Source organism: Kogia breviceps, chromosome 19 (genome assembly GCF_026419965.1).
Source record: "Kogia breviceps isolate mKogBre1 chromosome 19, mKogBre1 haplotype 1, whole genome shotgun sequence".
NCBI lineage: Eukaryota > Metazoa > Chordata > Mammalia > Artiodactyla > Physeteridae > Kogia > Kogia breviceps.
Window position 1 is genome coordinate 2,299,848 of NC_081328.1, and position 10,054 is coordinate 2,309,901.

Here is a 10,054-nt window from a genome sequence, read left to right on the forward strand (position 1 = left end):
TTGCGGAGCACAGGCTCCGGACGCGCAGGCGCAGCGGCCACGGCTCACGGGCCCAGCCGCTCCGCGGCACGTGGGATCCTCCCGGACCGGGGCACGAACCCGCGTCCCCCGCATCGGCAGGCGGACTCTCAACCGCTGCACCACCAGGGAAGCCCCAGTGTCGTTGTTTTAAAGTGACAGTTGTTATTAAAATACATGTTCAGTACAGAAAACACCAAAAAGTACAAAGACAATACAAAGCTCTGGGCATCACATCAAAAAATGGGTTACCAGAATTAAGCTCCTTTTGGTATTTTATTGGTACACGTATGGATCATTTAGGATTGGGTTAACCTGTAAGGAATAGAGAGACCTGAACACTATCTTAGGTAAGAAACTACTTATTTCTCACCAGAAAGAGAAAAAGTCCAGAGATGGAAAGTCTCTTAACGATGTATCATGGAGACATTTTCCCGTCAGTACGGAGAGAGCATTCTCACTTTCTGTTTCTGCTGCCTGGTGTTGCACTGCGTGAGGGTAGCATAAATTATGTACCCGCTCCCCCGGGGAGGGGTGGGGTGGCGTGGCTGGATGATGGGTTGTGCAAACCAGGACCCTTCCCTGTGTGCACGTGGGGGGTCTGTTACTAATTACACCGGAGCAGAGGTGTAAACTGTCCCAGGCAGACTGGGGCACGAAGTCACCCCTCAAGGATGAACGTGGGGGTGTCAGTCGCAGTGCTTTGCAGTTACAACAATGCCGTACATGTTAATGTGCACGTGCACAGATGACCTCATCTGAATAAGTCTCACATACGATCACCGGGTCAGAGGGTGCCTGCATTTGTGCTCTGGGTAGAAACTGCCACTTGGCCTCCGTGGGAGCTGGACTGGCTTCTCTCATCATTACAGCTTGGCCCACAGAGCACGCTGTCAGACCGTTGGGTTTTTGCCGATCCTAGTGTTGGTAAAAAGCGGCATCCGAATTTAGTTGTTTGTTAAAATTGTTTTGGCCGTGCTGCGTGGCACGTGGGATCTTAGTTCCCCCACCAGGGATGGAACCCGCACCCCCTGCATTGGAAGCGTGAAGTCTTAAGCAGTGGACCACCAGGTAAGTGCCTGAATTTAGTTTCAATGTGCATTTTGTTGTGAATGAGGCTGAGTATGCTTTAAAGTCCTACTTGTGTTCCTTTTCCTGTGACTTGCCTTTTGGACCCCTTTGCCCATTTTTTTCTTACTGAGTGTTTAGAAATCTCATCTTGGAGCTTTTGGTGCATCAGAGAGATGACGCTGGTGAGTTGAGATGCAGATAGTTTCCCCGGCTGGTTGTTTGTCTTTGCTTATGATGGTGTGTTGGTTTTTTATTTTTATCTTTTCTTTTGTGCCCCTGGATTATAAGTCAAAACCCTTCCCTGTTCCAAGGTTATAAAGGAGCCCTGTTATGAAGGAGTGCTCCAAAGTTTTCTTCCAGAACTTTCTTCTATTTTAAATCCTTGGTTCATGTGGGATTTATTGGGGTGTTCACGTGGGGTATGGATGCATATGCTTTTGAAAAGTATATTTACTTTTTTTCCGTAGTAATACAAGTTCATGGTTTAGTTACCTCCATATTTATAAATAATAACTTACGCTGCCCTGTATTCACTTTATTGATTTTAAATGTGCTTTTTTATGTCACATGAGGATTTTAAGTCCTTCACCTTCACCCCCCCCATCCTTTGTACACAGGTGCCCGACAGATCTGTGCACTGGGTAGCGGGTACTGGGTACTGGGGACCATGTTCTATTTCTCTCCTTGTGAAAATGAATTAACTTTTCCTTTTTCAATAAGTGACCTGATTTAGTCACTGTGACCCCCCTTTTCAAAAGTACAAAAACCAGACAGATTTGGGGTTAAAGCGTGGGGCGGGACTCCTTATTTTTTTCTAACTACTCGCACAATTTCATCGTTTGAAATAGCTGGTTGTATTTGTCTGTGACTAAGTGGTAACCTGGTGTTCTTGACTTGAATGCTTTCACTGTTGCATCTGAGCAACCCTCAGAGTCCTCTGCAAATATTCCACGTGGTTCTTCTGTGCCAGGTGCTGTGGCTACAATTCTGAATGAGACAGACTCGGCCCGGGCCCTTTTGGAGGGCCACATTCTGATGAGGGAGGCAAGCGAGAAGCAGAGGAATATACAAGATGACGGTGTAGATAAGCACTAGGGAGAAAAGCAGAGCAGGGGGAGAAAATTGGGTGACCGGTGAGGGCAGGTGCTGTTCTAGGAAGGATGGACAGAGAAAGCCTCTTTGAGTAGGTGACAAAGTTTGAACAGGTACCTGAAACATATGAGAGGGAGTCTTGTGAAAATAGGGGAGGTAGAGCTTAATAGACTGGGAACAGCGTGTGCAAAGGCCCTGCGGCAGGAGCGTGCCACTTGTGTGTGGAGGGGGGCGGGCGTGCGTGCGTGTGTTGGGGGTGTAGCGGGGGGGGGGGGCGCCAGTGTGGGCGGCGGACGGTGGAGGTGACTGTCTAGAAGCGGGAAGGGGTACGAACCTCCCAGGCTTGTCCGAAGTAATTGGAGCGCTCTGAACATGATCTAACTTAACATTCTTAAACATTCTCTTTGGAAGTCGAGCAGAGAAGTGACTGTGGTGGGACAAGAGAGTAAAAATAAAATACAGCAAAAATAACAAAGCCTGGCAAGGAGGTCAGGTGAGCTGAGCGTTGTGGGAGCTCCGACAGGATGACAGCGGGGAAAATGGGGAGGAGCGGGCGGGTTCGGGACAGGTTTCCAGCAGAGGCAGGCGTGTGCTTGAACCGCGCGTGGGGAGAGGAAGCTACGAGGTGGGCGAGTGAGCCAGGTGTGTGCTGAGCCTGAGCTGGAGAAGGCGGGGCGGGGTCTGGGGGGGAATGGACGTCAGGCTCGAGACACCTTTTCGACAGCCAAGTAGAGAAGTTGAGTAGACAGGAAACGACAGGCCCCTGGAGCCCAGGAGAGAAGAAGAAAACCGCCGGAGGACGGTTCCTGGTCCTCCAACACATAGCCCGTGGGGAGGCCGGGGGGCGTCTCGGAAGCCAGCGACCGGAGAAAGGGGAAGCGGTGGTCGAGCGCCGCGAGGGGTTGCGTAGGGCAGGCACTGAGTAGACAGGCCGCTGGCTGGGGCAAGAAGTGCGCAGCTGGTGACTTTACCAGATGGGGTCAGGGACGGGCGCGCCACGGCCTCAGAGGTGGGAGAGGGGACACAGGGGAGGAGGTGGAGGCCCGCTTGGGAGGAGGTTGGTGTAGAGGGCCGATGGCGGGCAGGGATGTGAGGTTAGCGAGGGATGTCGTGGTCATGTTCTTCTCTTTCCCCTAAAGGGTGGACGGATGCAGCCCACTTGCCTGCTCGCGGGGGACGGTCCGGAGCCGGGCGCCTGTGCGGCGAGGCCCCGCGTGGGAGCGGCTGCGAGATGCCACGCGGGCGCCGGGGGCCGGCGTGCGGAGGCCCGGGCAGTGGCTGTTTGCCGAGCTGGGTGGACACGCGCCTCTGCTTTCACGGCTGGTGCCGCTGGACGAGGCCCGGGAGATGGGCCGGGCGCGGGGGGACGGCCGAAGCAGGCCTGCTGGAGGGGATCCGGGTACCGGTAGTGGCTCTGAAGCAGGATGGCGAGGGCACAGGTGGCTCACGCGGGTCGGAGAGGGTCAAGGTCGTCGCTGGAGCTGCCGCAGGGGCGACGTGCGGGGGGAGAAGGGCAGGGCTGGGGCGCGGGTGCGGGCGGCGCAGAGCAGCCGCCCTCCTGGACGTGGCCGCCGGCAGCTCTGCTTCCCTCCCGTGGACGTGAGCCCCAGTCCGCCCCTTCCGAGCGAGCGCGGGGCAGGCGGCCCTGGGCAGGGGGCCCTGGGCAGGGGCGGGGCACGCTTCCCCGCTCCGGGGGGAGGCCGAGGGCCGGGGGCATTTTCTGGTGACACCACGAGTTCCCAGTGGCCTGGTAGAAATGTGGGGGTCCGCAGGAGGCGGGCGTCTGGGTCAGATGAGGGGGTGCTTGAGCTGAGTGGGGATCGCAGCAGTGGGCGGTGGACTCCGGCCCAAACCCGGAGAGTCTGGAGCCCCTCCTGCAGCAGTCGGTGCAGCGGGTCCCCCAGGAGCCCCCCCGGGCGGCCCCCAGGGTGAGCCGGGCCTCCCTGCCTCCCAGGGGGGCTGAGCACCAGACGTGCTGATCTCCACCCGGCTCCTGGGGGCCGGCCTGATCAGGGGGCCTCTCTTCGTGCAGGAGGCCGAGAAGGGTTTGCTCAGCTCCTTGCATCCCATCTCAGCAGCCGCTGTGGTGCCCAGCCCTGTCCGGAAGCACCATTCGCTGTAGCCGGAAGGTCTGTCTACACAGTGGAGTATCATCCAGCCTCTGAAGGGGAGGAAATCCTGACACGTGTACAACGTGGACGGACGCGGAGGGCCCTGTGCTGAGTGAAACAGCCAGTCACAGAAGGACGCGCTCTGTGACTCCGCTTGTACGAGGCCCCCGGAGTCATCAGATCCACAGAGACGGAAGGTGGGGTGGGGGTGTGTGTGCCGGGGGCTGGGGGAGGGGTGGAGAGTGAGGGTTTAATGGGGGCAGAGTTTCAGTTTTGCGAGATGGAGAAGCTCTGGTGGTGATGGCTGCACAACGTCGTGAATGTGCCTAACGCCACCACTGAGCTGTGTACGCTTCGATGTGGTTAAAACGGTTTAAAAGAAAAGCCGGTGTGGGGAAACTGAGGCTGCCCTGTGGCCTCCGGGCCACACATCAGACCAGAATCTGGCTCCTGGCCCCAGCGCGGGAGGAGGGATGGCGTGGGGTGGTGGCTCAGGTGCTGAGCGCCCGGGGGCCACCCGGTGCCCCTCAGGAGGGACGTGTGCTCCCTGGAGACACCTGGGTCCCCAGGCTGGTAGATGCAGCGGGCGGGCAGGGCTGGGGGCACCTGGGCAGCTGCTCAGCTCACGAATGCTCACGACGGCAAGCCCAGCCCTGCGGCTCTCCCTGACCCCAACGTCAAGTGCTGGACCTCAAAACTACCATTAAAACAGCCCGATTGGGCTTCCCTGGTGGCGCAGTGGTTGAGAATCCGCCTGCCGATGCAGGGGACACGGGTTCGTGCCCCGGTCCGAGAGGATCCCACATGCCGCGGAGCGGCTGGGCCCGTGAGCCATGGCCGCTGAGCCTGCGCGTCCGGAGCCTGTGCTCCGCAACGGGAGAGGTCACAACAGTGAGAGGCCCGCGTACCGCAAAAAAAAAAAAAAAAAAAAAAAACCAACCCGATTCTTCCCTTTAGAGAAAATAGCGTCTGCCGAGCTCCCTAAGTGTCTCACCTGAGTGAGTGTCTGTGCTGCTGGGCCGGGGCCCCACAGCGCTTGTTGGGAACCCGAGTCTGACCCACAGAGCAGAAGACGCTGAGAAAATTCTGAACAAGACAGCAAAGGAAGACAGGTACCAAGACGCCGTGAAGACAGGTACCAAGACGCCGTAAAGACAGTGCTTTCCAAAAGTGTGGTACCGGCTGGGCAGAGAGGGCAGTAAGTTGCTTCAGCAGATCGGAGTCCAGAGGTGCTACGGCTCAGGACGGGCACCTGTGCCCTGAGCTGAGGGAGGGTGACATCCCCACGGGGGGGGGGCACCTGGCCGCTGTGTTGGGATTGGGTGCAGCTTAGATCCATCCTCTTCGAGGGAGACACAAAACCCAGAAGAGAGACTGGCACGCTTCACCACACAAAATGAAAAGCTTCTGTTCAACAAGACACCATAAACAAAGTTAAGAGATTAAAAACAGACTGGGGGGGAAACAGGCTGAGAAAAATATTTGCAATACATAACAGGCAATGCCCAACAGTCACTACGTAATAACCGTAATACAAAGAGCTCCGAAAAAATAGAGAAGACAAACTATCCAGTCAACGAAGGGATTCACAGGCAACGCTTAGAAAACATGGCAAGTGTTAGTAAGAATGAAGGGAAGCTTGACTTCCCTAGAAAGTCATGTAGAATAAAGCAATGATGACATCAGTGTTTACTTATCCGATTGGAAGAAACAAGGAACGTTGGTGATGTGTGGTCTGGGCACAGCTTTGCCAAAACGGATGCTTTCATGCGCTGTTGGTGAGCCATGAATAACCAGGGCCTCTCTGGAGAGTGACTTGGAGATGTTAGTATGTTAAATCCTAACATTAAATGTTAAATATCAATATATAAGCCTCTGATACAGTGTGCCCACTTCTGGAAACTTGGCCCAGAGAAGTACTCATGGATATTCAAGAAGAGCTATGGACAAGAGTGACGGCAAAAATAATGGGAATAAAGTAGGAATTTCCATGAATAGAAGAGAGATGAAAACTCAGTTGTGTGTGTCCCGCAGCGTGGACCACCGGGCAGCCTCACGATAGGCTGCGATTGTTGTTAGGAAGGTGTCCGCGAGACAGTTGTGAAAAACGGGTTTCTTGACCATGTGGGTGGGTAAGTCAACTTTTATTTTTTTTTAATCTATGTATGTATATCAGAAAAACAACCCAATCCAAAAATGGGCAGAAGACCTAAAAAGACATTTCTCCAAAGATATACAGATGGCCAACAAACACATGAAAGGATGCTCAACATCACTAATCATTAGAGAAATGCAAATCAAAACTACAATGAGATATCGTCTCACACCAGTCAGAATGGCCATCATCAAAAAATCTACAAACAATAAATGCTGGAGAGGGTGTGGAGAAAAGGGAACCCTCTTGCACTGCTGGTGGGAATGTAAATTGATACAGCCACTACGGAGAACAGTATGGAGGTTCCTTAAAGAACTAAAACTAGAACTACCATATGACCCAGCAATCCCTCTACTGGGCATATACCCTGAGAAAACCATAATTCAAAAACAGCCATGTACCACAATGTGCATTGCAGCTCTGTTTACAATAGCCAGGACATGGAAGCAACCTAAGTGTCCATCGACACATGAATGGATAAAGAGGACGTGGCACATATATACAATGGAATATTACTCAGCCATAAAAAGAAACGAAATTGAGTTATTTGTAGTGAGGTGGATGGACCTAGAGACTGTCATACAGAGTGAAGTTAAGTCAGGAAGAGAAAAACAGATACCGTATGCTAACACATATATATGGAATCTAAAAAATAAATAAATAAATAAAGAGAAAATGGTCAGAAGAACCTAGGGGCAAGACGGGAATAAAGACGCAGACCCACTAGAGACTGGACTTGAGGATACAGGGAGGGGGAAGGGTAAGCTGTGACGAAGTGAGAGAGTGGCATGGACATACATACACTACCAAACGTACAGTGGGTAGCTAGTGGGAAGCGGCCGCATAGCACAGGGAGATCAGCTCGGTGCTTTGTGACCACCTAGAGGGGTGGGATAGGGAGGGAGGGAGTGAGGGAGACGCAAGAGGGAAGAGATATGGGAACATATGTATATGTATATGTATAACTGATTCACTTTGTTATAAAGCAGAAACTGACACACCATTGTAAAGCAATTATACTCTAATAGATGTTAAAAAAATAAAAATTTTAAAAAACAAAGATAATAATAGTACCTACATCATAAGATTGTTGTAAACATTGAATAAAATAAAATATGTAAAGTACTCAGAAAAAAAAACCTATGTATGTATACATGCATATGTCCCAGTTCACTAATTCCAGGTTGCGTACCCTCTTCACGTTTTCACAGGATATGTCATCAGTAGCATTTTTGATTCTATATATGGCACCATATTTGTATAAGCACAGAAAAATGTCTGAACAGTACTGAAAACTGCACCACGGGGGTGGGGGGCAGGCTTAGGGAGGTTGGGGAGGGCACTTTTACTGTCTTAAAACACGTCTGTGAGTTGAAATTTGTACCGTGTGTGAAAACAACACGTCAACAACAGAGGTACCAGGTACAGACCTGGCCATGGCCAGCCCCATCAGATTTCATCCTGAGCCGCTGGATGGCCGGTTTTACTTTTCAACCCTGGACAACCTTTATTCTTAAGGGGGTGGCAAATCTCCTTTCATGGTTTTTTCATCTTCCCCAGAATCCGAGCTGTCACCCCCGACAGCAGGAAGAATAGAGCTGGAGCTCTGTGGAGTGGAATCTAGAGCAGGTGCTGGCGGCCTGCTGCGTCTGTGGCCCGTGCAGGGTTAGGACTTCTGTCCTGGACTCTGATTAACAGGAGGCTGGAGAGGGAAGTGACCTTAGAGGGCACTGGACTCAGCTTTCCCATTTCATGATTTCATCCCTGAGGAAACGAAGGTTCAGAGACGTGAAGCAATGGCCCCAGTCCTGCAGGGAGAGCTGGCCCTGCCCTGGGGACTAGGCTTCGGGGGCCCAGCCACCATTCTGTCCCATGGGGCTCTGCTGAATGTGTGAGCCAAGAGCTAAGATCCCCTTGACCCAGTATTTGTGTAACTCTGAATTCTGTAGGACTCTTTGACGCAAGTCCCAGAACACATGTACAACGGTGGGGACACTTGCAGGGGTACTGAACAAGAAGTCCAGATGTAGTTGTTCCCGGGGTTGTTTGTGCTGTTCAAAGATGTGATCAGGGACACAAGCCCTTTCCTCCGTCACCTTCAGTGTGTTGGTTTTCACATCAGGTTTGTCACCTCACGGTTGCAAGGTGGCTGCCATAACTAGATACATGTGTTCACAAAACAGTGGCCAAAGCAGGAGGTGAGGTCGGAGGTCGGAACCTCACTGCCTAAACCCCCTTCCTTCCTGTTGGCCAGGGTTAGTCACATGCCCATCCCTTAGACCAATCACTGGCAAAGGGGAAAGGGGTCATTTGATTGGCTTAGACCACTCCCGGTTCATCCTCTGGGGCATGCATGTCACTGCCACCTGGGGTTCTGTTAGCAACCCAGAAAGGGGGCAAGGGCAGTACTGCCACCTGCTCCCCGTCCTTGGTAGTGAGAGAGAAAATCCCCTATAATAACTTCGCCCAGCCGGGACATCCACTGGGAGTGCTTTTGGAGAACTTGTTGCCCCTGTTGATACGTAGGCAGGTGATGCTGGTCATGCCTGATGGAGGCTGAGGGGCTTTGTTATTATGGCCACACTGAGATACAGTTCACATGCCATCTGATCCGTTCATCCATTCATTCATGTATTTAAACGGTGACTTTTTAAAATTAATTATGTATTATTTTTGGCTCTGTTGGGTCTCTGTTGCTGCACGTGGGCTTTCTCTAGTTGCGGCGAGCAACTACTCTTCGTTGCGGTGCACGGCCTTCTCATTGCGGTGCACAGGCTTCAGTAGTTGTGGCTCACGGGCTTAGCTGCTCGGCGGCATGTGGGATCTTCCCGGACCAGGGCTCGAGCCCATGTCCCCTGCACTGGCAGGCGGATTCTTAACCACTTCTCACCAGGGAAGTCCCTGACACTCTTCTTAACTACCTCGTCAGGTGACTGAAAGCAAAGCACGTGGGGTGGGGGCCAGGCACGCCCAGGTGTGCTCTGGAATGACGGTGTAGGCGAGGACCCCGGAGCATCATGGAGCGGGGTGCGGGGACCCAGGGCAGCGATGGGGGTGGATGCTGGGAGCAGGCAGTGAGGAGGGACCACCAGCGGCGACTCTGGGGTGGAGAGAAGCGAAGCTCTGGAGGCAGAATCCGCAGCACCGCGTACGGATGTGTCCGTGGGGAAGGACGGGGGAGGGTGTCAGCACCCGCCCCCCCCGGGGTGGGCGAGGCTGCGAGGGGTGGTAAGGTCAGTCACCGAGGCCCGGGCGGGGGTGGGGTGGGGTGGGGTGGGGCACGGGCCTGGGCAGAGCCGAAACTGCACCTGCTGGGCTTGGGCCCGGGCTCTCCTGGGGAGACCGACAGGCGGCAGGGGGCGCAGGCCGGGCTCTCCGGAGGCGCCGGGGCTGCAGGGGAAGGGTCTGGGGGTTCACTTAAAGGCCCCGTGTGAGGCCTTGGGGCCTGAGCTCACCCGGGGTGAACAGGGGGCCGAGGTGGCGCTGGGGGCGGGGACGGGCCGCGCCTCCCCGTCGTTCCCGGGCGACCCGTGCCGTCCAGCGGGGTCCGTGGTGTGCGTTGGGGGAACCCCGAAGCCTGCAGGTCATGGCCTCGCCCGGCGGCGGC